The sequence below is a fragment of the Zea mays genome, chromosome 7 (genome assembly GCF_902167145.1).
Source record: "Zea mays cultivar B73 chromosome 7, Zm-B73-REFERENCE-NAM-5.0, whole genome shotgun sequence".
NCBI lineage: Eukaryota > Viridiplantae > Streptophyta > Magnoliopsida > Poales > Poaceae > Zea > Zea mays.
Genome location: NC_050102.1, coordinates 37,157,909 through 37,182,909, shown reverse-complemented (window position 1 = coordinate 37,182,909; position 25,001 = coordinate 37,157,909). Strand labels below are relative to the sequence as shown.

The 25,001-nt window shown below is 43.2% G+C and overlaps 1 pseudogene; it reads left to right on the top strand.

Annotated features, from left to right (window-relative positions):
• The first annotated feature begins 2,927 nt into the window (after positions 1 to 2,927).
• The window catches only part of LOC103633828 (uncharacterized), a 31,937-nt pseudogene continuing 9,863 nt past the window's right edge, over positions 2,928 to 25,001 (top strand).

Here is a 25,001-nt window from a genome sequence, read left to right as displayed (position 1 = left end):
ATGGCCAGGGTCTCACTACGAGGCTTCTCCCTAGAGTTCTCGTTACGCAAATGCTGGAAATGGTCAACTGCATAAGGTACACCTACTGTAACCAACTTATAGTCCAGACTACAGGGTAAAGCTTTGGGAACTATGCCCGTATCCAATCTGCCTGAGTCGGAACTATAAGCGCTTGCCAGATGCCCCCGTTCCGGTCGACCACGACCAACACCCAACATAAGACTTCCCTAGTTATTTAGCCAAGACCAGAGCCATGATAGTTCTCATGGTAGCACTGTTTTCCTGGGTGGTCACTCCATGTTCCAATTAATATGCAATAATCTTGTTTAACCATCGGGTTAACAACCATAATGTAAACTTACCAAGTTTGGAACATTAATATCATAAGCGGGAGTGACTGCATAAAGTTAAGTTGTAGCAATAGCATAGCTACTAAGGTAAAGTATAATTCCCAGGTTTGATCAAGGAATAAGGTTGGAAAGGTTATCTAAATAGGTAACCCGTCAAATTATGCATATATATCCAAAAGAATAAACTTTATTAAATGTATTGTTTGGGATCAAACAGAGTATGCAGAGGGAGAAGTCCACTTGCCTTGCTTATTGAAAGCTTGAGGTTCTTCCACGGATCGGAATAGATCTTGATTCTTAACTACTAGATCAACCACTGAATATCACACAAACAAACAAGAAGAACAAACACCATTCAATAACATACAACATTCACCATACGTAAAGCTAACAGAAAGCCTAACGAAAAGAGCGTTCGCTTTTCAAAAACATTACACGCAAGGGTTATATAAAAAAAGGTATTCTTTTCAAAAATGTGTGATCTATACTTTATAAAACAAAGCATGAGCTTAAAAATATCTTAATTAAAATATACAAGTATTAGGTTCACCAAATTAATCTTTTATAAAACGTCATACGTGATATGTCTAAGATTAAGAGTTCATAAGATAAAACACATTATAACATTATTAAACCTTTTTAACCATTTATAAAAGATATATGTTCTATATCTAAGGTTAATGCGCTACGAAACACGTTATTTATTTGTAAACATTGTGGAACATATTATAATTCATTGTTAAACCTTCACTTATGATAAATTAAGATATAAGTCTAAATAGGTTTTATGTGAAAAGATCATATTATTAATCACTTATTTAAGACGAGTTAGGTTATGGGCCTTAAGTGGATTTTCATGCAAAAGATAATAAACAAATAACTATCTTTTATTTTATTAGAAAACCCATAGCCTATATTATTATATTCGAAGTCAATATATAAAGTAACATTTTAAGTTATAAAAGATCTTAAACTCTTATTACTTTATTTTATCCTTTAGAAAAAGCTACGTGATTCATATATAATGTGCAGTAAATTCTATGAAATCATTAATCATGCCATAAATCTAGTTAAGACCAAATTGACTATCGGTTTGATTAATAAATTATGATAAAGGATAATTAACCTATTAATTATCTTTACTTCTATTGTAGGAATAAATGATCTAATTCATTAGAAGGAAGTTATGTATAAACTATCATTTTAGTTTATAAAAGTAATGACCCTTGTTATTAAGAAAATATAAATAATCTATTAATTGGACATACATGTATCTTCTATTTTTAATAAGAAACATATGGTCTACATATTCTTTTAAGTTTCTATTTAACACGGCTATTCTTAAATATCTATAACAAACCTTGTTAAATATGATATCTATTAAAAAGGTCATTTTTAAATTAGAAACGAATTATCTATCTCATTAGTAAGAAACCTATGTTTAACAACATAACTATCAATTTCTTTATTAGAAAAGTATGAGTGCCTAGTTAAGTCATTTTAACATTATAACTAAAAAATTGTTTATTTAATTCTTCTAACATTAATATACTAAGAATTAATTGTAAATTACTAAATTAGACTTTTAATAACATAATCATGGTTATTATAACATAAATAAATGTCTTACTAATTCTAAGTATTTAAGTGTTAACTTATGAATACATTTATCATGACTAGTGAAATCTATATTTATATTTGACCGGAAATACGTGGCTCAATACCTATTTCAATTTCTTATATCATTTAAATCAATACTAACCGATTATCGCTCTACACACTAAAGTGAAATCAAATAAATATTTTCTAGTATGAAAATCACTAAGTTAGTAAATAGTGACCATGTTCATTTTTAGAATTATAAAATCATACGCATTTTCAAAGTATTGTCGCGGGGTTCGATTTTTGTCACACGTATACGTCGAAATCTCTAAAAATCATATGCGTGAATCGCCAAATCGCATCAACATTACAACAATAATTCATGACATCAATTAAGTAATTCAAACACGATTTAGAAAATACATTAACGGGTTGGGGTTATTTTCAACCTTGGGATGAACGACGGTCTTGGTAGGCAAAGAACGGACACAGTCGTCGGTGAGCGTTCGGATGGCGAGGTACGACGGCGAGCGACGTGGACGAACTCCGGTGAGTCTCCACGGATGGCGGGCGGTTGACGAACGACGTGGTCACGGTCACGGGGTGCTGCGCGGACGGCGAAGCTCCGGCAGGGAACGTGGATAGTGAGTACGAACTCCGGCGAGAAGCGAGGCACGCCGACGAGCAGGGGCTCGACGACGGGCACGTGGCGTTGCTGCGGGTAGCGTGGTGCTGCGCGGACTAGTTCCGGCGATCGATAGCGAGTAATAAAGTGAGAGAGAGGGGCAACTCGGCTGTGGGAGAAGGGAGAAAACTCGGCGTCCATTTTATAGGCGATGGGAGGGAGAGAGAGAGCTAGAAACGGTCGGTCGGTTCAAGGCGCCATTGATGGCATTCATCAACGGAGGTAACGGCAGTATTGAACTCCAATAACGCACGTACGGCGCGGGGTTCGTCGGTTGGTCTTCGATGTGCATGGCGTTTGGTGTCGCGGCGTCGCGGCTGCGTCGGGCGCTGGCGCGCGGTGCACGGTGCGTGCGGTCCGGGCACCGGGCGGGTGTGTGCGGCTGCTCGGCAGTGTGCGCGGGGGTGGCCGGGTTCCAGGGTGGGCACTCGGCCGGCTTGGTGGCTGCAGGCGTCCATGGCTGGGGCGGCGGGTCGTCGCGCAGGGGCGCGCACGGCTCGGTCCTCGCGCGGGCGGCCTGGATGGAGGGCGAGCGGCGTCGGGTCAGGGAAGAGAGCAGGGGAGGCGAGAGAAACGAGAGAGGAGAGGGAGAGAGAAGCAGAGGCGGCGGCTGGCTTGGAAGGCAAGGGGAGCGGCTGCTTAGGGTTAGGGGGCGCGCGGCTGTTGGGCCTAATGGGCCACACGGCCGGTAGGATTAGGTTTTTTTTCTTTTTTTTTATTTCCCTTTTCCAAATTCGAAATACATTTTGAAATAACCCTAAAAATCATAATAATCAAACTAAAATTATTTATAAATAAGATATTAATTCTTGGACTAATATTATTATATATATTATTTACTAGGATTTTTATTTAAAACGAAATGCTATTAAATGACCAAAATCAATCATGAGCATCCAAAAAAATCATTCCAAAGGCAAATAATTGACACACGCTTAAAAGAAAATTCATTACTATTAATGTCATTATTAACTAAATTCATTATTTTACTTAATGATTTTCATAGTGTTACACCTTGCTAGATCCGGACTGGGTGTTGGCCATGCAAGAGGAGCTCAACAACTTCAAGAGGAATAAAGTTTGGACGCTGGTGCCTCGTCCTAAGCAAAATGTTGTGGGAACCAAGTGGGTGTTCCGCAACAAACAAGACGAGCACGGAGTGGTGACAAGGAACAAGGCTCGACTTGTGGCAAAAGGTTATGCCCAAGTCGCAGGTTTGGACTTTGAGGAGACTTTTGCTCCTGTGGCTAGGCTAGAGTCCATTCGTATTTTGCTAGCATATGCCGCTCACCATTCTTTCAGGTTGTTCCAAATGGATGTGAAGAGCGCTTTCCTCAACGGGCCAATCAAGGAGGAGGTGTACGTGGAGCAACCCCCTGGCTTCGAGGATGAACGGTACCCTGACCACGTGTGTAAGCTCTCTAAGGCGCTGTATGGACTTAAGCAAGCCCCAAGAGCATGGTATGAATGCCTTAGAGACTTTTTAATTGCTAATGCTTTCAAGGTTGGGAAAGCCGATCCAACTCTTTTTACTAAGACTTGTGATGGTGATCTTTTTGTGTGCCAAATTTATGTCGATGACATAATATTTGGTTCTACTAACCAAAAGTCTTGTGAAGAGTTTAGCAGGGTGATGACTCAGAAATTCGAGATGTCGATGATGGGCGAGTTAAGCTACTTCCTTGGGTTCCAAGTGAGGCAACTCAAGGATGGAACCTTCATCTCCCAAACAAAGTACACACAAGATTTGATCAAAAGGTTTGGGATGAAGGACGCCAAGCCCGCAAAGACTCCGATGGGAACCGACGGACACACTGACCGCAACAAAGGAGGTAAGTCTGTTGATCAAAAAGCATACCGGTCTATGATAGGGTCTTTACTTTATTTATGTGCTAGTAGATCGGATATTATGCTTAGCGTATGCATGTGTGCTAGATTTCAATCCGATCCTAAGGAGTGTCACTTAGTGGCTGTGAAGCGAATTCTTAGATATTTAGTCGCTACGCCTTGTTTCGGGATCTGGTATCCAAAGGGGTCTACCTTTGACTTGATTGGGTATTCAGACTCCGACTATGCTGGATGTAAGGTCGATAGGAAGAGCACATCGGGGACGTGCCAATTCTTAGGAAGGTCCCTGGTGTCATGGAGTTCTAAGAAACAAACTTCCGTTGCCCTATCCACCGCTGAGGCCGAGTACGTTGCCGCAGGACAGTGTTGCGCGCAACTACTTTGGATGAAGCAAACCCTCAGGGACTTTGGCTACAATTTGAGCAAAGTCCCACTCCTATGTGATAATGAGAGTGCTATCCGCATGGCGGAAAATCCTGTTGAGCACAGCCGCACAAAGCACATAGACATCCGGCATCACTTTTTGAGAGACCACCAGCAAAAGGGAGATATCGAAGTGTTTCATGTTAGCTCCGAGAATCAGCTAGCCGATATCTTTACCAAGCCTCTAGATGAGCAGACCTTTTGCAGGTTGCGTAGTGAGCTAAATGTCTTAGATTCGCAGAACCTGGATTGATTTATAGCATACATGTGTTTATGCCTTTGATCATGTTCCTTATGTGTTTCGTTGCTTACTTATGGTGCTCAAGTTGTACAAACACTCCCCGGACCTCACAAGTCCTTATGCATGTGATGCACATATTTCGGGGGAGGTGTGTTACAACTTGACCCTTTGAGACTAACCATGTGCTTGAGTTTGCTTGTTTTAGTCTCAAAGGAGGTTTGAAAGGGAAAAGATGGACTTGGACCATGAAAGACTTCCACTGCACTCCGATGAGAGAGTAACTTATTCCAAGTTCATCTCATGTACTCTTATTGCCTTTGTATTCTTATTGAAGATTTTGGTGAGGCAATGGGGTTCTAGGGCCAAGATTGATCCCGTTTTGGTGCTTGATGCCAAAGGGGGAGAAAATAAAGGCCAAAGCAATAAATGGATCAGCTACCACTTGAGTAATTTTGAAAATAGTAGAATAGAGCTTTTGGTTTGTCAAAACTCTTTGATTGTTTCTTTTGTCAAAAGCTGGCCTTTCGTGGGGAGAAGTGTTGATTATGGGAAAAAGGGGGAGTTTTTGAAATCCTTGATCAATTTCTTTTGGAATACCTCTCTTTATGTCTCTACAAGTATGTTTGATATATAGAAAGAAAATTAAGTTTGATTTGCAAAAATAAACCAAGTGGTGGCAAAGGATGATCCATATATGCCAAATCTGATTCAAAACAAAATTGAGTTTTATTTGAAGTGATTTTGCACTTGTTCTACTCGCTTTATGTTATGTTGGCATAAAACACCAAAAAGGGGGAGATTGAAAGGGAAATGTGCTCTTGGGCCATTTCTAAGTACTTTGGTGTTTGAGTGCCAACGCAAGTGCTTTTGTGTTAAACTATGAAAATGGGTGGACCAAGTACAAATCATGTCAAAAGGAAAAATCGAATTGGAAATGAGATGGCTTTGTTCAGCCAAAGTCTGCTCAGTCTGGGAGCACCGGACTGTCCCGTGGTGCACCGGACAGTGTCCGGTGCGCCAGGCTGGCTCGAGCGAACTGGCCGCTCTCGGGAATTCACCGGCGACGTACGGCTATAATTCACCGGACTGTCCGGTGTGCACCGGACTGTCCGGTGAGCCAACGGTCGGTCGCGCGATCTGCGCGGGACACGTGGCCGAACCAACGGCTAGAAGGAGGCACCGGACTGTCCAGTGTGCACCGGACATGTCCAGTGCACCAATGGCTCTCTGGCTGCCAACGGTCGGCTTCGCCGTAGAAGGAAAGAAATCGGGCACCGGACACTGTCCGGTGTGCACCGGACTGTCCGGTGCGCCAGACGACAGAAGGCAAGAATTGCCTTCCCAGATTGCTCTCAACGGCTCCTAGCTGCCTTGGGGCTATAAAAGGGACCCCTAGGCGCATGGAGGAGTACACCAAGCATTCCTAGAGCACTCTTGATCAGTCACACTCCATTCCTGCGCACTTGTTCGACATTCTAGTGATTTGAGCTCCGTTCTAGTGTGCTAGTCTCTTGAGCTCAAGTCTGGGTCTTGTGTGTGCGTATTTGTTGTGATCTTTGTGTCTTGTGTGAGTTGCTAATCCCTCCCTTGCTCCATGCTTCTTTGTGAACTTCAAGTGTAAGGGCGAGAGGCTCCAAGTTGTGGAGATTCCTCGCAAACGGGATTAAGAAAAGCTAAGCAAAACACCGTGGTATTCAAGTAGGTCTTTGGACCATTTGAGAGGGGTTGATTGCAACCCTCGTCCGTTGGGACGCCACAACGTGGAGTAGGCAAGCGTTGGTCTTGGCCGAACCACGGGATAACCACCGTGCCATCTCTGTGATTGACATCTTTGTGGTTACTGTGTTTTGTTGAGACTCCTCTCTAGCCACTTGGCGATTATTGTGCTAACACTTAACCGAGTTTTTGTGGCTTAAGTTTCAAGTTTTACAGGATCACCTATTCACCCCCCCTCTAGGTGCTCTCAAATACTTGGGATTAACACTTATTAGTAAGACATGTGTTGTTAATAAAATGTTGACCAACTAAAATGCTTACTGCTCAACCTTAGCCTCACCTTGTTAAAGTTGCATTAATTTTTCCCCCACTTGTTGAGCCCCGACCATAAGTGAGCTCACCCTTGCTTAAATTTTGATCAGAAGTTTGCAGATGAAGTTATGATGCTGAGCTCCATGGATGCTAGTCTAGTGATACCCCTGGTCATCTTCTTATGGATGGATGTCCATGTTTCGCTGTACTTTGATGAATAAAGGTTAAGACATTATGTCTGTTCGAAGTGTAATATGTTAATATAATCTTTATTTATGCTTTTATGCATTGTTCTTTAGATATATTACACTTGTGACATTAACATATGTGTGGAAATAGATCCTGGAACACATATGCTATGCGCCCGGCTCTGCCCTTAAAACCAGGTGTGACAGGCCCTTTTATGAAGGTATTAGCAAACATTGTTGATCCAATGGTATGATATACCTGGTAATGGCCCTTTGTGCCTGCATGTAAAGAATTTTCAGTGTGCATGCATGTCATTGTGGTGTTTTTGTTAGTAGGACTGTTAGCAGGATTGTTGCAAGAAAAACACCATAGTAGCAGATAGTTTTGTAGAAGGCTCAGTTAGCAGGATTGTTGCAAGAAAAACACCAAAAAGCATGTATCCTGTAAATTTTTATCAGAAGTTCCTAGCTATAAGGAAAATGGACCCCGAGCCATTTGGCTAATTGAGTTTTGGTGTTTGATGTTCAACACAATCCATGAACATATAAGTTTTCAAGTGTTTGTGTTTGTAGTTCACAGGATGCAAGATTAACTTGGACTAAGAAATTGAGGAAAGCAACACCTAAAAAGAAGACATTAAAGAGATCCAAGAAAAGTCCAAGTGTGCTGCCTGTGGACTGTCTGTGCGTGGAGCACTGGACTGTCCGGTGCCCACACGCCGGACTGTCCGGTGCACCAGGGAACAACAGCCCAACGGCTAGTTCTAGGTGGCACCCGGAGAGAAGACCACCGGACTGTCCGGTGTGAAAAGCCTATGGCGCCAACGATCACCTTCTCTGACAGGGCAACGGCTAGGCGCACCGGACAGGCTACAGTGCATTGTCCGGTGCACCACCAGACTGTCCGGTGTGACATAGAAAGCATCAGCTTTTCTCCAACGGCTCTATTTGTGTTGGGGGCTATAAATACACCCCCAACCGGCCATTTCCAAGTGTGGGAGCCCAAGAGACATACCAAGGCATATAGTAGACATTCCCAAGTGCTCTTACACCCAAGTGCTTAATAGAATCACTCGGTGATTATCGTAGGTGCTTTGCGAAGTGCTTAGGTTAGTTAGACCGCTTTAGCGCTTGCTCTAGGTGAACCCTAGATTCTTGAGTGAGTTTAGATAAACCTCACAACCCCTCGGCTATTGCGTGAGTCGTTGTAATTGTATCGAGTGGGGCAAGAGTCTTGCGAGACCGTGACAACCGCGTTTGTGTCACGGCCGCCACCGTGTACCGGAGGGAACGAGGCCCGCGGCGTTTCGGCCAGAAGCTCGATAGTGGAGATGGCGGGGAGCGTCCGAGAGGAGCCGGAAGCGGAGCACCACTTGCGCGTGGAGAAGGCCCGCAGCTCTCTACGGAGTTACTCGACCGAGGTGCTTGGCCCTCGCGTGGGCTTCCCTTTGCGTAGGGGCACCAACGAGGATTAGTCGGGACCATGCGTGGTTTCGGATACCTCGGTAAAAAATATCGACGTCATCCACGAGAGTTTGCTTCTCTACTTTGCTCTTTAAGTTTCCACATTTATATTAAGCATTTATGTTTCAATCTTGTATTCATACTTATCTAGTGTAGATTGAAACTTAGACTATGCGGTAGAGATAGCAACACTTAGACAAAACCTAGTTTGCACATTCTAGTTTGACTATTTACATAGGTTTTCCTCTAGGGATTTAATTGTGGCCTAGTTTAGTAAAAGTTTTAGAAGTCCTAATTTACCCCCCCTCTTAGGCGTCACCCGTTTCCTACAAGTGGTATCGAAGCCTGGTTTGGCTCATTTGAAACGCTTTAGCTTCCCCGCTAAAAGAGCCGACGCTTTAGAGGAAGGGATGGATACCCATAGGCCACCACACTTCGACGACACTAACTTCCCATATTATAGTGCTAGAATGGCTTGTTACCTAGAGGCCGTTGATCTAGGTGTTTGGAGAGTCACTCGTGACGGGATGAAACCCCCCAAGAATCCCGAGAAACCCACCGCGAGTGAGGAAAAAGAAATTCATTTAAATGCTAGAGCCAAAAATTGCTTGTATGAATCTCTTAGCATGGATATTTTTAATCAAGTATTTACCTTGAAAACTGCTAATGAGATTTGGCTAAAATTGCATGAGCTCCATGACGACACATCAAATGTCCATGAGGAAAAACATTGCCTAGTTTTAAATGAGTATAATTCTTTTGCTATGAAAGATGATGAGCTTGTTAGAGACATGTATTATTGGTTGAATATAATTATCAATGAGCTCAATTCTATTGGCATTAATAAGCTAGGTGATGCGGACATTGTGAGGAAGATTATCTCCCTGCTACCACAATGAAGATATGGGAGCATCATCACCATCCTTCACAACATGGAGGACTTGAGTAACATGACCCGACCATTGTAATTGGGCAAATCGCGACTTTTGAGATGTCGCAAAAAATGTGTCGGGGAGAGGAGCCAACTTCCTCAAAGCCATATGCTTTTGCATGTGATTAAAGGAAGGGCAAAAAGAAGGCTCCCACTCCAAGTTCCTCAAGTGAAGAATAGGAAGAAGAAGAAAGTGATGATGATGAAGATAATCAATCATGCACATCATCCTCCGAGGACGAAGAAACAATCCGACGCGTCGGAAAGGTAATAAGGATGATCCGCAAGATTAATCTAATGAGTGTGCCCCTGCAGGTAGAGGATCTTCTCTTTAACATTGACAGGAAAAAGCAAAGAAAGAGAGGATGCTTCGCATGCGGGGAGAAGGGCCACTTCAGGGACAACTGTCCAACTATGGCCGAACCCAAAAAGGAGAGGAGCAAAGGCAAGGCGCTAACAAGTGTTAGAACTTGGGATGATTCTTCAAGTGAAGATGAACCTCCAAGGACGCGCAACCATCAGTCCTCATCACGCTCATCACGGTCATCACACAAATGCCTTATGGCAAGAGGTAAAATGAGCATTCCATCCTCTAGTGATGATAGTAGTAGTGATGATGATGGTGAGGGAAAGCCCTCCGTAGATGAACTTGCGGAAGCCGTTAAATTTTTCCAGGATGTTTGCACTAAGCAAAAAGCTCAACTTAAAACTTTGAAAAAGAAGTTTATTAGCTCCCAAAATGATTACAAAGGTTTGCTACAAAAATTTGAAACTTTTGCAAACTTAAATTGTGAGCTGTCAACTAAAATTGAGCTAATAGAGTCTAGTGCTCCATCCACAGCTACTGATGATGGGCTTATTAAAAAGAATGAAAAACTTAAGGCTGAGTTAGCTAGCTCTCAAAAAGCTATTGAAAATTTGCTAGAGAAAATAGAAATTCTTAGCATACACAACAATGAGCTAACTACTAAGCTAGAAAACATTGGTAGCACCCCAAAAGCATCTTTGGTTGAAACTCCTGAAATTATTAAAAATGATGCTTCTATTTCTTGCTTTGATTTAATTGATGATTCTAACTCCTGCAACCAAGTTCTTGTTGAGAATATTGTTGTAGAAACATGTTCGAATGAGGTTGCAAAGGAAAATGAGCAATTAAGGCAAGAAGTGGATCTTCTTGGCAAGGTCTTGTATGACAAGAAAGGCAAAGCCAAACAAATCCAACCTCCACAGGATAACACCACTGCGGGAGTGAACAAGCCTATGGAGGGAGAAACTGTGATTTGTAGGCTATGCCACATGGAAGGTGAAAGTCGCCTAGAGGGGGGGGGGGTGAATAGGGCGAAATTGAAATTTACAAAATTAATCACAACTACAAGCCGGGTTAGCGTTAGAAATAGAAACGACTCCGAGAGAGAGGGCGCAAAACAAATCGCAAGCGAATGAAGAGTGTGACACGCGGATTTGTTTTACCGAGGTTCGGTTCTTGTAAACCTACTCCCCGTTGAGGTGGTCACAAAGACCTGGTCTCTTTCAACCCTTTCCCTCTCTCAAACGGTCCCTCGGACCGAGTGAGCTTTTCTTCTCAATCACTGGGAACACAAAGTTCCCACAAGGATCACCACACGATTGGTGTCTCTTGCCTCAATTACAAGTGAGTTTGATCTCAAGAAAGAATGAGAAAGAAAAGAAGCAATCCAAGCGCAAGAGTTTAAAAGAACACAACAAATCTCTCTCACTAGTCACTAATGCTTTGTGTGGAATTGGGAGAGGATTTGATCACTTGAGTGTGTCTAGAATTGAATGCTAGAGCTCTTGTAAGTAGTTGGAAGGTGGAAAACTTGGATGACTTGAATGTGGGGTGGTTGGGGGTATTTATAACCCCAACCACCAAACTAGCCGTTTGGTGGAGGCTGCTGTCGCATGACGCACCGGACAGTCCGGTGCGCCAGCCACATCACCAGGCCGTTGGGTTCCGACCGTTGGAGCTCTGACGTGTGGGCCCGCCTGGCTGTCCGGTGGTGCACCGGACAAGTCCTGTAGATTGTCCGGTGTGCCACCCGCGCGTGCTCTGCTCCTCTGCGCGCGCTGGCGCACATTTAATGCGTTGCAGACGACCGTTGGCGCGAAGTAGCCGTTGCTCGGCTGGGTCACCGGACAGTCCGGTGTGCACCGGACATGTCCGGTGAATTATAGCGGAGTAGAAATCCAAAGCTGGCGAGTTCAGAGTCGCTCTCCTCTGGAGCACCGGACATGTCCGGTGAATTATAGCGAAGCGCCTCTGAAAATTCCCGAGGGTGCGAAGTTGGGCGTTGAGTTCCCTAGTGCACCGGACACTGTCCGGTGGCACACCGGATAGTCCGGTGCGCCAGACCAGGGCAGCCTTCGGTTATCCCTTGCTCTTCTTTGTTGAACCCATTTCTTGGTCTTTTTATTGGCTAAGTGTGAACCTTTGGCACCTGTATAACTTATAGACTAGAGCAAACTAGTTAGTCCAATTATTTGTGTTAGGCAATTCAACCACCAAAATCAATTAGGAAATGGGTGTAAGCCTAATTCCCTTTCAATCTCCCCCTTTTTGGTGATTGATGCCAACACAAACCAAAGCAAGTATAGAAGTGCATAATTGAACTAGTTTGCATAATGTAAGTGCAAAGGTTACTTGGAATTGAGCCAATATGAATACTTATAAGATATGCATGGATTGTTTCTTTGATTTTTGACATTTTGGACCACGCTTGCACCACTTGTTTTGTTTTTGCGAATTCTTTTGTAAATCCTTTTCAAAGTCCTTTTGCAAATAGTCAAAGGTAAATGAATAAGATTTTGTGAAGCATTTTCAAGATTTGAAATTTTCTCCCCCTGTTTCAAATGCTTTTTCCTTTGACTAAACAAAACCCCCCCTCAATAAATTCTCCTCTTAGTGTTCAAGAGGGTTTTAAGATATTGATTTTGAAAATACTACTCTCTCCCCTTTTTTTGAACACAATAGGATACCAATTTGAAATTGCCAATTGAAAATCATTAGTTTTAAAATTAGGGTGGTGGTGCGGTCCTTTTGCTTTGGGCTAATACTCTCTCGCCCTTTGGCATGAATCGCCAAAAACGGAGTCATTAGAGCCCTTTGAACTACTTTTCTCCCCTTTGGCAAATAAAACATATGAGTGAAGATTATACCAAAGCCGGAGAGTTGCTCGGAGCGACGGCGAAGGATGAGTTATGGAGTGGAGTGGAAGCCTTTGTCTTCGCCGAAGACTCCAATTCCCTTTCAATACACCTATGACTTGGTTTGAAATTCACTTGAAAACACATTAGTCATAGCATATATAAAAGAGACATGATCAAAGGTATATGAATGAGCTATGTGTGCAAATCAACAAAAGAAGTTCCTAAAATCAAGAATATTTAGCTCATGCCTAAGTTTGTTAAAAATTTGTTCATCAAGTGGCTTGGTAAAGATATCGGCTAATTGATCTTTAGTGTTAATATATGTAATCTCGATATCTCCCTTTTGTTGGTGATCCCTTATAAAATGATACCGAATGGCTATGTGTTTAGTGCGGCTATGCTCAACGGGATTATCAGCCATGCGAATTGCACTCTCATTATCACATAGAAGAGGAACTTTGGTTAGTTTGTAACCGTAGTCCCTAAGGGTTTGCCTCATCCAAAGCAATTGCGCGCAACAATGGCCTGCGGCAATATACTCGGCTTCGGCGGTAGAAAGAGCTACGGAATTTTGCTTCTTTGAAGCCCAAGACACCAAGGATCTTCCCAAGAACTGGCAAGTCCCCGATGTGCTCTTTCTATTAATTTTACACCCCGCCCAATCGGCATCCGAATAACCAATTAAATCAAATGTGGATCCCCGAGGATACCAAAGCCCAAACTTAGGAGTATAAACTAAATATCTCAAGATTCGTTTTACGGCCGTAAGGTGAGCTTCCTTAGGGTCGGCTTGGAATCTTGCACACATGCATACAGAAAGCATAATATCCGGTCGTGATGCACATAAATAGAGTAAAGACCCAATCATCGACCGATATACCTTTTGATCCACGGACTTACCTTCCGTGTCGAGGTCGAGATGCCCATTGGTTCCCATGGGTGTCTTGATGGGCTTGGCATCCTTCATTCCAAACTTGCTTAGAATATCTTGAGTATACTTTGTTTGGCTTAGGAAGGTGCCCTCTTGGAGTTGCTTCACTTGAAATCCCAAGAAGTACTTCAACTCCCCCATCATTGACATCTCGAATTTTTGTGTCATGATCCTACTAAACTCTTCACATGTAGATTCGTTAGTAGACCCAAATATAATATCATCAACATAAATTTGGCATACAAACAAATCATTTTCAAGTGTTTTGGTAAAGAGTGTAGGATCGGCCTTTCCGACTTTGAATCCATTAGTGATAAGAAAATCTCTTAGGCATTCATACCATGCTCTTGGGGCTTGCTTGAGCCCATAAAGCGCCTTAGAGAGTTTATAAACATGGTTAGGGTACTCACTATCTTCAAAGCCGGGAGGTTGCTCAACATAGACCTCTTCCTTGATTGGTCCATTGAGGAAGGCGCTCTTCACGTCCATTTGATAAAGCTTGAAGCCATGGTAAGTAACATAGGCTAATAATATACGAATTGACTCAAGCCTAGCTACGGGTGCATAGGTTTCACCGAAATCCAAACCTTCGACTTGTGAATATCCTTTGACCACAAGTCGGGCTTTGTTCCTTGTCACCACACCATGCTCGTCCTGCTTGTTGCGGAAGACCCATTTGGTTCCTACAACATTTTGATTAGGACGTGGAACCAAATGCCATACCTCGTTTCTAGTGAAGTTGTTGAGCTCCTCTTGCATCGCCACTACCCAATCCGAATCTTGTAGTGCTTCCTCTACCCTGTGTGGCTCAATAGAGGAAACAAAAGAGTAATGCTCACAAAAATGTGCAACACGAGATCTAGTGGTTACCCCCTTATGAATGTCGCCGAGGATGGTGTCGACGGGGTGATCTCGTTGGATTGCTTGGTGGACTCTTGGGTGTGGCGGTCTTGGTTCATCTTCCTCCTTGTCTTGATCATTTGCATCTCCCCCTTGATCATTGCCGTCATCTTGAGGAGGCTCATTTTATTGATCTTCTCCTTCATCAACTTGAGCCTCCTCCTCATTTTGAGTTGGTGGAGATGCTTGTGTGGAGGAGGACGGTTGATCTTGTGCATTTGGAGGCTCTTCGGATTCCTTAGGACAAACATCCCCAATGGACAGGTTCCTTAGCGCGATGCATGGAGCCTCTTCATCACCTATCTCATCAAGATCAACTTGCTCTACTTGAGAGCCGTTAGTCTCATCAAACACAACGTCACAAGAAACTTCAACTTGTCCAGAGGACTTGTTAAAGACTCTATATGCCCTTGTGTTTGAATCATATCCTAGTAAAAAGCCTTCTACAGTCTTAGGAGCAAACTTAGATTTTCTACCTATTTTAACAAGAATAAAACATTTGCTACCAAAGACTCTAAAATATGAAATGTTGGGCTTTTTACTGGTAAGGAGTTCATATGATGTCTTCTTGAGGATTCGGTGTAGATACAACCGGTTGATGGCGTAGCAGGCGGTGTTGACCGCCTCGGCCCAAAACCGATCCGAAGTCTTGTACTCATCAAGCATGGTTCTTGCCATGTCCAATAGAGTTCTATTCTTCCTCTCCACTACCCCATTTTGTTGTGGCGTGTAGGGAGAAGAGAACTCATGCTTGATGCCCTCCTCCTCAAGGAAGCCTTCGATTTGTGAGTTCTTGAACTCCGTCCCGTTGTCGCTTCTTATTTTCTTGATCCTTAAGCTGAACTCGTTTTGAGCCCGTCTCAAGAATCCTTTTAATGTCTCTTGGGTATGAGATTTTTCCTGCAAAAAGAATACCCAAGTGAAGCGAGAATAATCATCCACAATAACTAGACAATACTTACTCCCTCCGATGCTTATGTAAGCTATCGGGCCGAATAGGTCCATGTGTAGGAGTTCCAGTGGTCTGTCATTCGTCATGATGTTCTTATGTGGATGATGAGCACCGACTTGCTTTCCCGCTTGGCATGCGCTACAAATCCTGTCTTTCTCAAAATGAACATTTGTTAATCCTAAAATGTGCTCTCCCTTTAGAAGCTTATGAAGATTCTTCATCCCAACATGGGCTAGTCGGCGGTGCCAGAGCCAACCCATGTTAGTCTTAGCAATTAAGCAAGTGTCGAGTTCAGCTCTATCAAAATATACCAAGTATAGCTGACCCTCTAACACTCCCTTAAATGCTACTGAATCATCACTTCTTCTAAAGACAGTGACACCTACATCAGTAAATAAACAGTTGTAGCCCATTTGACATAATTGAGATACGGAAAGCAAATTGTAATCTAATGAATCTACAAGAAAAACATTGGAAATGGAATGGTCAGGAGATATAGCTATTTTTCCCAAACCTTTGACCAAACCTTGGTTTCCATCCCCAAATGTGATACCTCGTTGGGGATCTTGGTTTTTCTCATAGGAGGAGAACATCTTCTTCTCCCCTGTCATATGGTTTGTGCACCCGCTGTCGATAGTCCAACTTGAGCCCCCGGATGCATAAACCTACAAAACAAGTTTAGTTCTTGACTTTAGGTACCCAAATGGTTTTGGGTCCTTTGGCATTAGACGCAAGAACTTTGGGTACCCAAACACAAGTCTTTGACCCCTTGTGTTTGCCCCCAACATACTTGGCAACTACCTTGCTGGATTTGTTAGTTAAAACATAAGATGCATCAAAAGTTTTAAATGAAATGCTATGTTCATTTGATGCACTAGGAGTTTTCTTCTTAGGCAACTTAGCATGGGTTAGTTGCCTAGAACTATATGTCTCACCCTTATACATAAAAGCATGGTTAGGGCAAAAGTGAGACTTCCTAGAATGAATTTTCCTAATTTTGTCCTCGGGATAACCGGCAGGGTACAAAATGTAACCCTCGTTATCCTGAGGCATGGGAGCCTTGCCCTTAACAAAGTTAGATAATTTCTTAGGAGGGGCATTAAGTTTGACATTGTCCCCCTTTTGGAAGCCAATGCCATCCTTGATGCCAGGGCATCTCCCATTATAAAGCATACTACGAGCAAATTTAAAATTTTCATTTTCAAGTTCATGCTCGGCAATTTTAGCATCTAGTTTAGCTATATGATCATTTTGTTGTTTAATTAAAGCCATGTGATCATGTATATCATTAATATCAATATCTCTACATCTAGTGCAAATAGAAGTATGTTCAATGGTAGATGTAGGGGGTTTGCAAGATTTTAATTCTACAACCTTAGCATGCAATATATCATTTTTACTTCTAAGGTCGGAAATGGTAGCATTGCAAACATCAAAATCTTTAGCCTTAGCAAGCAAATTTTCATTTTCATCTCTAAGGCTAGCAAGAGGAATGTTCAATTCTTCAATCTTATCAAACAAATCATCATTATCATTTCTAGGATTGGGAATTGAAACATTACATACATTTGAAGCTAACAAATTAGCATTTTCATTTCTAAGGTTGTCAATAGTCTCATGGCAAGTGCTTAGCTCACTAGATAATTTTTTGCATTTTTCTACTTCTAGAGCATAAGCATTTTTTACCTTAACATGCTTTTTGTTTTCTTTAATAAGGAAGTCCTCTTGGGAGTCCAAGAGATCATCCTTCTCATGTATAGCGCTAATCAATTCATTTAATTTTTCCTTTTGTTGCATGTTTAGGTTGGCAAAAAGTGTACGCAAATTATCTTCCTCATCACTAGCATTATCATCGCTAGAAGACTCATATCTAGTGGAGGATTTGGATTTAACCTTCTTCTTTTTGCCGTCATTTGCCATGAGGCACTTGTGGTCGACGTTGGGGAAGAGAAGACCCTTGTTGATGGCGATGTTGGAGGCGTCCTCGTCGGAGGAGGAGTCGGAGGAGCTCTCGTCCGAGTCCCACTCGCGGCATACATGGGCGTCGCCACCCTTCTTCTTGTAGTATTTCTTCTTCTCCTTTCTTCTCCCCTTCTTGTCGCCGCCCCTGTTACTGTCACTAGAAATAGGATATTTTGCTATAAAGTGACCGGGCTTACCACACTTGTAGCAAACCTTCTTGGAGCGGGGCTTGTAATCTTTCCCCCTCCTTTGCTTGAGGATTTGGCGGAAGCTCTTGATGACGAGCGCCATTTCCTCGTTGTCGAGTTTTGAGGCGTCGATTGGTTGTCTACTCGATGTAGACTCCTCCTTCTTCTCCTCCGTCGCCTTAAATGCGACCGGTTGTGCTTCGGATGTGGAGGGATCATCTAGCTCATTGATTTTCTTTGAGCCCTTGATCATATACTCAAAGCTCACAAAATTCCCGATTACTTCCTCGGGAGTCATTAGTGTATATCTAGGATTACCACGAATTAATTGAACTTGAGTAGGGTTAAGGAAAATAAGTGATCTAAGAATAACCTTAACCATCTCGTGGTCATCCCACTTTTTGCTCCCGAGGTTGCGCACTTGGTTCACCAAGGTTTTGAGTCGGTTGTACATGTCTTGTGGCTCTTCCCCTTTGCGAAGCCGGAAGCGACTGAGCTCCCCCTCGATTGTCTCCCGCTTGGTGATCTTGGTTAGCTCATCTCCCTCGTGCTCGGTCTTGAGCACGTCCCAAACTTCCTTGGCGCTCTTTAATCCTTGCACCTTGTTATACTCCTCTCGACTTAGAGAGGCGAGGAGTATAGTTGTGGCTTGGGAGTTGAAGTGCTCAACTTGGGCAACCTCGTCCTCATCATAATCCTCATCCCCTACGGAAGGTACCTGTACGCCAAACTTAACAACATCCCATATACTTTTGTGGAGTGAGGTTAGATGAAATCACATTAAATCACTCCGCCTTGCATAATCTTCACCATCAAAAGTTGGTGGTTTGCCTAATGGGACGGAAAGTAAAGGCGTATGTTTAGGAATGCGAGGATAGCGTAAGGGGATCTTACTAAACTTCTTGCGCTCATGGCGCTTAGAAGTTACGGAGGGCGCGTCGGAGCCGGAGGTGGAAGGTGATGAAGTATCGGTCTCGTAGTAGACCACCTTCCTCATCTTCTTTTTCTTGTCGCCACTCCAATGCGACTTGTGGGAAGAGGCTTTCTTCTCCTTCCCCTTCCCCTTTTTGCGGGACTCTTCCGATGAAGCCTTCCCGTGGCTTGTAGTGGGCTTGTCGCCGATGGGCTTGTCGCCGGTCTCCATCTCCTTCTTGGCGTGATCTCCCGACATCACTTCGAGCGGTTAGGCTCTAATGAAGCACTGGGCTCTGATACCAATTGAAAGTCGCCTAGAGGGGGGGTGAATAGGGCGAAACTGAAATTTACAAAATTAATCACAACTACAAGCCGGGTTAGCGTTAGAAATAGAAACGACTCCGAGAGAGAGGACGCAAAACAAATCGCAAGCGAATGAAGAGTGTGACACGCAGATTTGTTTTACCGAGGTTCGGTTCTTGTAAACCTACTCCCCGTTGAGGTGGTCACAAAGACCGGGTCTCTTTCAACCCTTTCCCTCTCTCAAACGGTCCCTCGGACCGAGTGAGCTTTTCTTCTCAATCACTTGGAACACAAAGTTCCCACAAGGATCACCACACGATTGGTGTCTCTTGCCTCAATTACAAGTGAGTTTGATCTCAAGAAAGAATGAGAAAGAAAAGAAGCAATCCAAGCGCAAGAGCTTAAAAGAACACAACAAATCTCTCTCACTAGTCACTAATGCTTTGTGTGGAATTGAGAGAGGATTTGATCACTTGAGTGTGTCTAGAATTGAATGCTAGAGCTCTTGTAAGTAGTTGGAAGGTGGAAAACTTGGATGACTTGAATGTGGGGTGGTTGGGGGTATTTATAACCCCAACCACCAAACTAGCCGTTTGGTGGAGGCTGCTATCGCATGGCGCACCGGGCACTGTCCGGTGCGCTAGCCACATCACCAGGCCGTTGGGTTCCGACCGTTGGAGCTCTGACGTGTGGGCCCGCCTGGCTGTCCGGTGGTGCACCGGACAAGTCCTGTAGATTGTCCGGTGTGCCACCCGCGCGTGCTCTGCTCCTCTGCGCGCGCTGGCGCGCATTTAATGCATTGGAGACGACCGTTGGCGCGAAGTAGCCGTTGCTCGGCTGGGTCACCGGACAGTCCGGTGTGCACCGAACATGTCCGGTGAATTATAGCGGAGCAGAAATCCGAAGCTGGCGAGTTCAGAGTCGCTCTCCTCTGGAGCACCGGACACTGTCCGGTGTGCACCGGACATGTCCGGTGAATTATAGCGAAGCGCCTCTGAAAATTCCCGAGGGTGCGAAGTTGGGCGTCGAGTTCCCTGGTGTACCGGACACTGTCCGGTGGCACACCGGACAGTCCGGTGCGCCAGACCACGGCAGCCTTCGGTTATCCCTTGCTCTTCTTTGTTGAACCCATTTCTTGGTCTTTTTATTGGCTAAGTGTGAACCTTTGACACCTGTATAACTTATAGACTAGAGCAAACTAGTTAGTCAAATTATTTGTGTTAGGCAATTCGACCACCAAAATCAATTAGGAAATAGGTGTAAGCCTAATTCCCTTTCAGAAGGCCATAACTCTTTCTAATGCAAGGCGATGACCGGGGATAAACAAAGGCAAAAGCTCAAGCAAAAACCATCAAGCAAAATCTCCAACACCTAAATCAAAAAGGTGGACAAAAAGGCTGCTACACCATACTTGATCAAGAAGAAAAAGAATGGAAAGGTGATAGCAATCAAGGCCAACAAGCAAGCCAACAAAGGAAAGGGGGCCAAACACATCTGGGTGCCAAAGGAAATAATTTCAACCATGAAAAGCACCAAGAAGGTTTGGATCCCGAAAGGTAAGTGAGTGGACCGAAGGTCGTCGGGGAATTTGGAGACTTGGCAAAGTTGGGATGTATATCATGGGATACATCATGTTGGATCAAGTTTATTTCCAAATGGGTTAGTAAAAATTTTGGACCCAAATTTCCCCACCCATGACTAAGGTAACTAGATTTATTGTATTTCTTGTTTTTATATATGCATATCTATTTACCTTGTATCTAGTTTACCTCTCATGCCTAGTATTACATTTGGTTTTTACTCTTGTTTAAAATTATGCATACTAGGTAAATCACATGGTAGGATTGCTTGCTCTCAATTCATACACTTAAGCAAACCTACATGGCTTAAAATGTTTATTTAAGCACGGCACATAGCTTCAATATAACACCATAGTAAATGATACATCAATTGATAACTGTGAATTCTTCAAGTGGTAAAACACTCATATTCTACAATTTGTATCATTTAACTTATATGTGCCAAAGTTCAGATTATAGATCATTTGCCCCTCTTGATATCAAATCAAAGTGCATGTCTCCTGCAAGTATTCAAAACTTGTATGCACACCTTCAGGGGGAGGTTAATCTATAATCTAAGACTTTGAGACTAACACCTTTTCAAGTCTATTTTTATGTGATAGTCTCATTGTAAGGAAAATGAAGTCCCCGGAGAAAGACAACAATCTTCCACTACAAAATCTCCAATAACTCGCATGTCTCTCAAGCTCGCCATTGAATTTCAATCGGTATCTTTTGAGACTACAACTAGCATCATTTACATGTCTTCTCCAATATTTGATTAGACTATATTTCATATCATATACTTCCATGTTGCTAAAAATGCATAAGTGGTTAACTCATATTCTGTTACCTATGCATAAAGGAAGTTAGTCTTTTCAAATCAAGTTTTGCACCTCTATTTCTCACATGCTTTTTCCTAAGTAGAAGATCTCTGTCAGGGGAGTTTTTCTTCGTCTTTAAAGGGGGAGAAAATTCTTTCTAAAGGAGAACACTCATTTAGGGGGAGTAATCATCTGAGGGAATTTTTTTTACTTCCTACATGCTTTTAATGTCTTCCTTTTCGGTGGTTAATGCCAAAGGGGAAGAAGTTTAGGGACCAAAGCAATGAAAACTATATCAAACACCAAACACCACCAATTTAAAATTTTAATGGTTTTTCAAGTGGTTTTGGTTATTTGGTCCAAGAATAGGAAGTAAGTGAATTATGGAGTTAGGGGGAGGCTTAAGTCTATAATATCACATTGTGGGGACATACATGCATCCTAGCAAGTAGACTGCTTATTGTCATTCAAATAATTGTATTATTTACTTGCTTTGGTTGTGTTGTCATCAATAACCAAGAAGGGGGAGATTGTAAGGAAAATGGACCCCGAACCATTTGGCTAAATGAGTTTTGGTGTTTGATGTTCAACACAATCCGTGAACATATAAGTTTTCAAGTGTTTGTGTTTGTAGTTCACAGGATGCAAGATTAACTTGGACTAAGAAATTGAGGAAAGCAACACCTCAAAAGAAGACATTAAAGAGATCTAAGAAAAGTCCAAGTGTGCTACCTGCGGACTGTCTGTGCGTGGAGCACCGGACTGTCCGGTGCCCACACGCCGGACTGTCCGGTGCACCAGGGAACAACAGCCCAACGGCTAGTTCCAGGTGGCACCCGGAGAGAAGACCACCGGACTGTCTGGTGTGAGGATCGGACTGTCCGGTGTGAAAAGCTTGTGGCGCCAACGGTCACCTGCTCTGACAGGGCAATGCCTAGGTGCACCGGACATGCTACAGTGCGCTGTCCGGTGCACCACCAGACTATCCGGTGTGACACAGAAAGCAGCAGCTTTTCTCCAACGGCTCTATTTGTGTTGGGGGCTATAAATACACCCCCAACCGGCCATTTCTAAGTGTGGGATCCCAAGAGACATACCAAGGCATATAGTAGACATTCCCAAGTGCTCTTACACCCAAGTGCTTAATAGAATCACTCGGTGATTAGCGTAGGTGCTTTGCGAAGTGGAGACGGCGTGGAGCGTCCGAGAGGAGCCGGAAGCGGAGCACCACTTGCGCGTGGAGAAGGCCCGCGACTCTCTACGGAGTTACTCGACCGAGGTGCTTGGCCCTCACGTGGGCTTCCCTTTGCGTAGGGGCACCAACGAGGATTAGTCGGGACCTTGCGCGGTTCTGGATACCTCGGTAAAAAATACCGGCGTCATCCACGAGAGTTTGCTTCTCTACTTTGCTCTTTAAGTTTCCGCATTTATATTAAGCATTTAAGTTTCAATCTTGTATTCATACTTATCTAGTGTAGATTGAAACTTAGACTATGCGGTAGAGATAGCAACACTTAGACAAAACCTAGTTTGCACATTCTAGTTTGATTATTTGCATAGGTTTTGCTCTAGGGATTTAATTGTGGCCTAGTTTAGTAAAAGTTTTAGAAATCCTAATTCACCCCCCTCTTAGGCGTCACCCGTTTCCTACACTAGCTAACAAGCAAGAAATGATCATGAAGCAGCTGAGAAGGAGAAGCTTAAAGGCCAAAAGCATTCCAAAATGGAAGCGCTAATTCTAGAAACCATAATGGTGCACTAAAAACTATTGAGCAGAGAATAGAGGAATATAATAAAGCATGAGCACACATCTTCCATGGTTCCATTTCTACAGATTCTAATTGTGCAAGTATTTTGGGAACTCTTTCTACTGGCAAAGATGAACCGGTAAATGTTGAGCTTTCTGTTGATGAAATCAAAGTCAGCACAATGAACAACTATTTCATATTGTTGTTTTTAAGGATACTAAAAGGATCATAGTGACCTAGACTACGATCAAAACTACAAAAGGTTAGCATATTCATCAGTGTTTTTTGTTGCTACCAATTAGTTGTTGGAATTAGGCCCACTAGTGTGTGGCCCAAATCAATAAGAAAGCCAAGGTGGTGTGTAGAGATGGCATAGGGCTTTAGTCCCATATTGCCCATCTAGGTAGGAGAGAACCAACTTATATGCGGGTGTTGGGTCTATGCTTCGTCGCCGAAGGTCTTCAAGGGAGAAGCGGCTTTCGGCTGAAGCTGTTTGCATGAGATGGCCGAAGGTTCCTTTCCATGAAGCTTCGACAGTATAAACCGACTTAAAGATAGAATGACTTTTTAGTCCATGAAGGTCTGAGTCAATGTTGTAAGCTTTTATAAGGGGCATACTTGTAATTCCTCACAGGCTGCGTCCTGTGCCTATAAATAGTGAACAGTATTCCGTTGCTGTTCACAGATTCTGGTATTTTTGCAATCGCATCTGTCGGAATTCAACCTTTTGCCAAGGCAAAGGTATTTCTGTATCCAATAATTCAATATATTAAGTAATTATAATGTGATTTGTACATGTTTTATTTGTCCTTCTCATACCTTTTATTTTATGTTATCTTATAATTTCCGCTGAAATTTTATTACGAAGGTTTAAGCTTCGTAACTATGCTCTTGTCAGCCTTCGTTCGAAAACATTATTCTCAAGAGAATAATGTTTCATGGACGAAGGATGTTAACATTTAACATTTCATGTTGCCTTGTTCTTAATTCATAGCATTTGAGAACAAGTCCCCAACATTGGCGCCCACCTCCGGTGAACTCACTTCCACTTTTTGAGCTGATGGCTTCGTTCAATGATCGAGCTGGGGCTGCTTCGGACCCGAAGCTGGTGCTCCCGATTACAGGCGGTTCGTCCTCAGAGCCAGCCAATAAGAAGCAGAAAAAAGACGTACAGAGAAGGGTACAGCATGTTGGGGTGCAAGGACCCTTCATCAAGTCAAGATGGTCTCACATTCCTATTACCTTCTCCCAAGAGGACCTTCAGCTCAAAGATTACCCACACAACGATGCCATGGTTATCTCTTGTGTTATCAAAGGATTTCTGGTTCACAATGTCTTGGTTGACACAGGCAGTGCAGCTGACATCATATTTGCTAAAGCCTTCAGGCAAATGCAAGAGCCAGAAGATAAGATTCATGATGCTACACATCCTCTTTGTGGCTTCGGAGGGAGACAGATTGTAGCACTGGGAAAGATCACCATATCAGTGACCTTCGGATTCATCAATAACACTAGAACTGAGCAAATTGTGTTTGACATTGTTGACATGGAATACCCTTATAATGCAATTATTGGTCGTGGTACCCTCAATGCCTTCGAAGCAATCCTTCACCCCGCTTATCTTTGCATGAAGATACCTTCGGATCAGGGACCCATCGCTATTCATGGAAGCCAGGAAGCTGCCAGAAGGGCCGAAGGAAACTGGACTGATTCAAAAGCAATCCATAACATAGATGGAGCTGAAGCTTGCGAACAATACAAATTCAGAAGGGAGAAAGCAGCTTCAGCAGATCA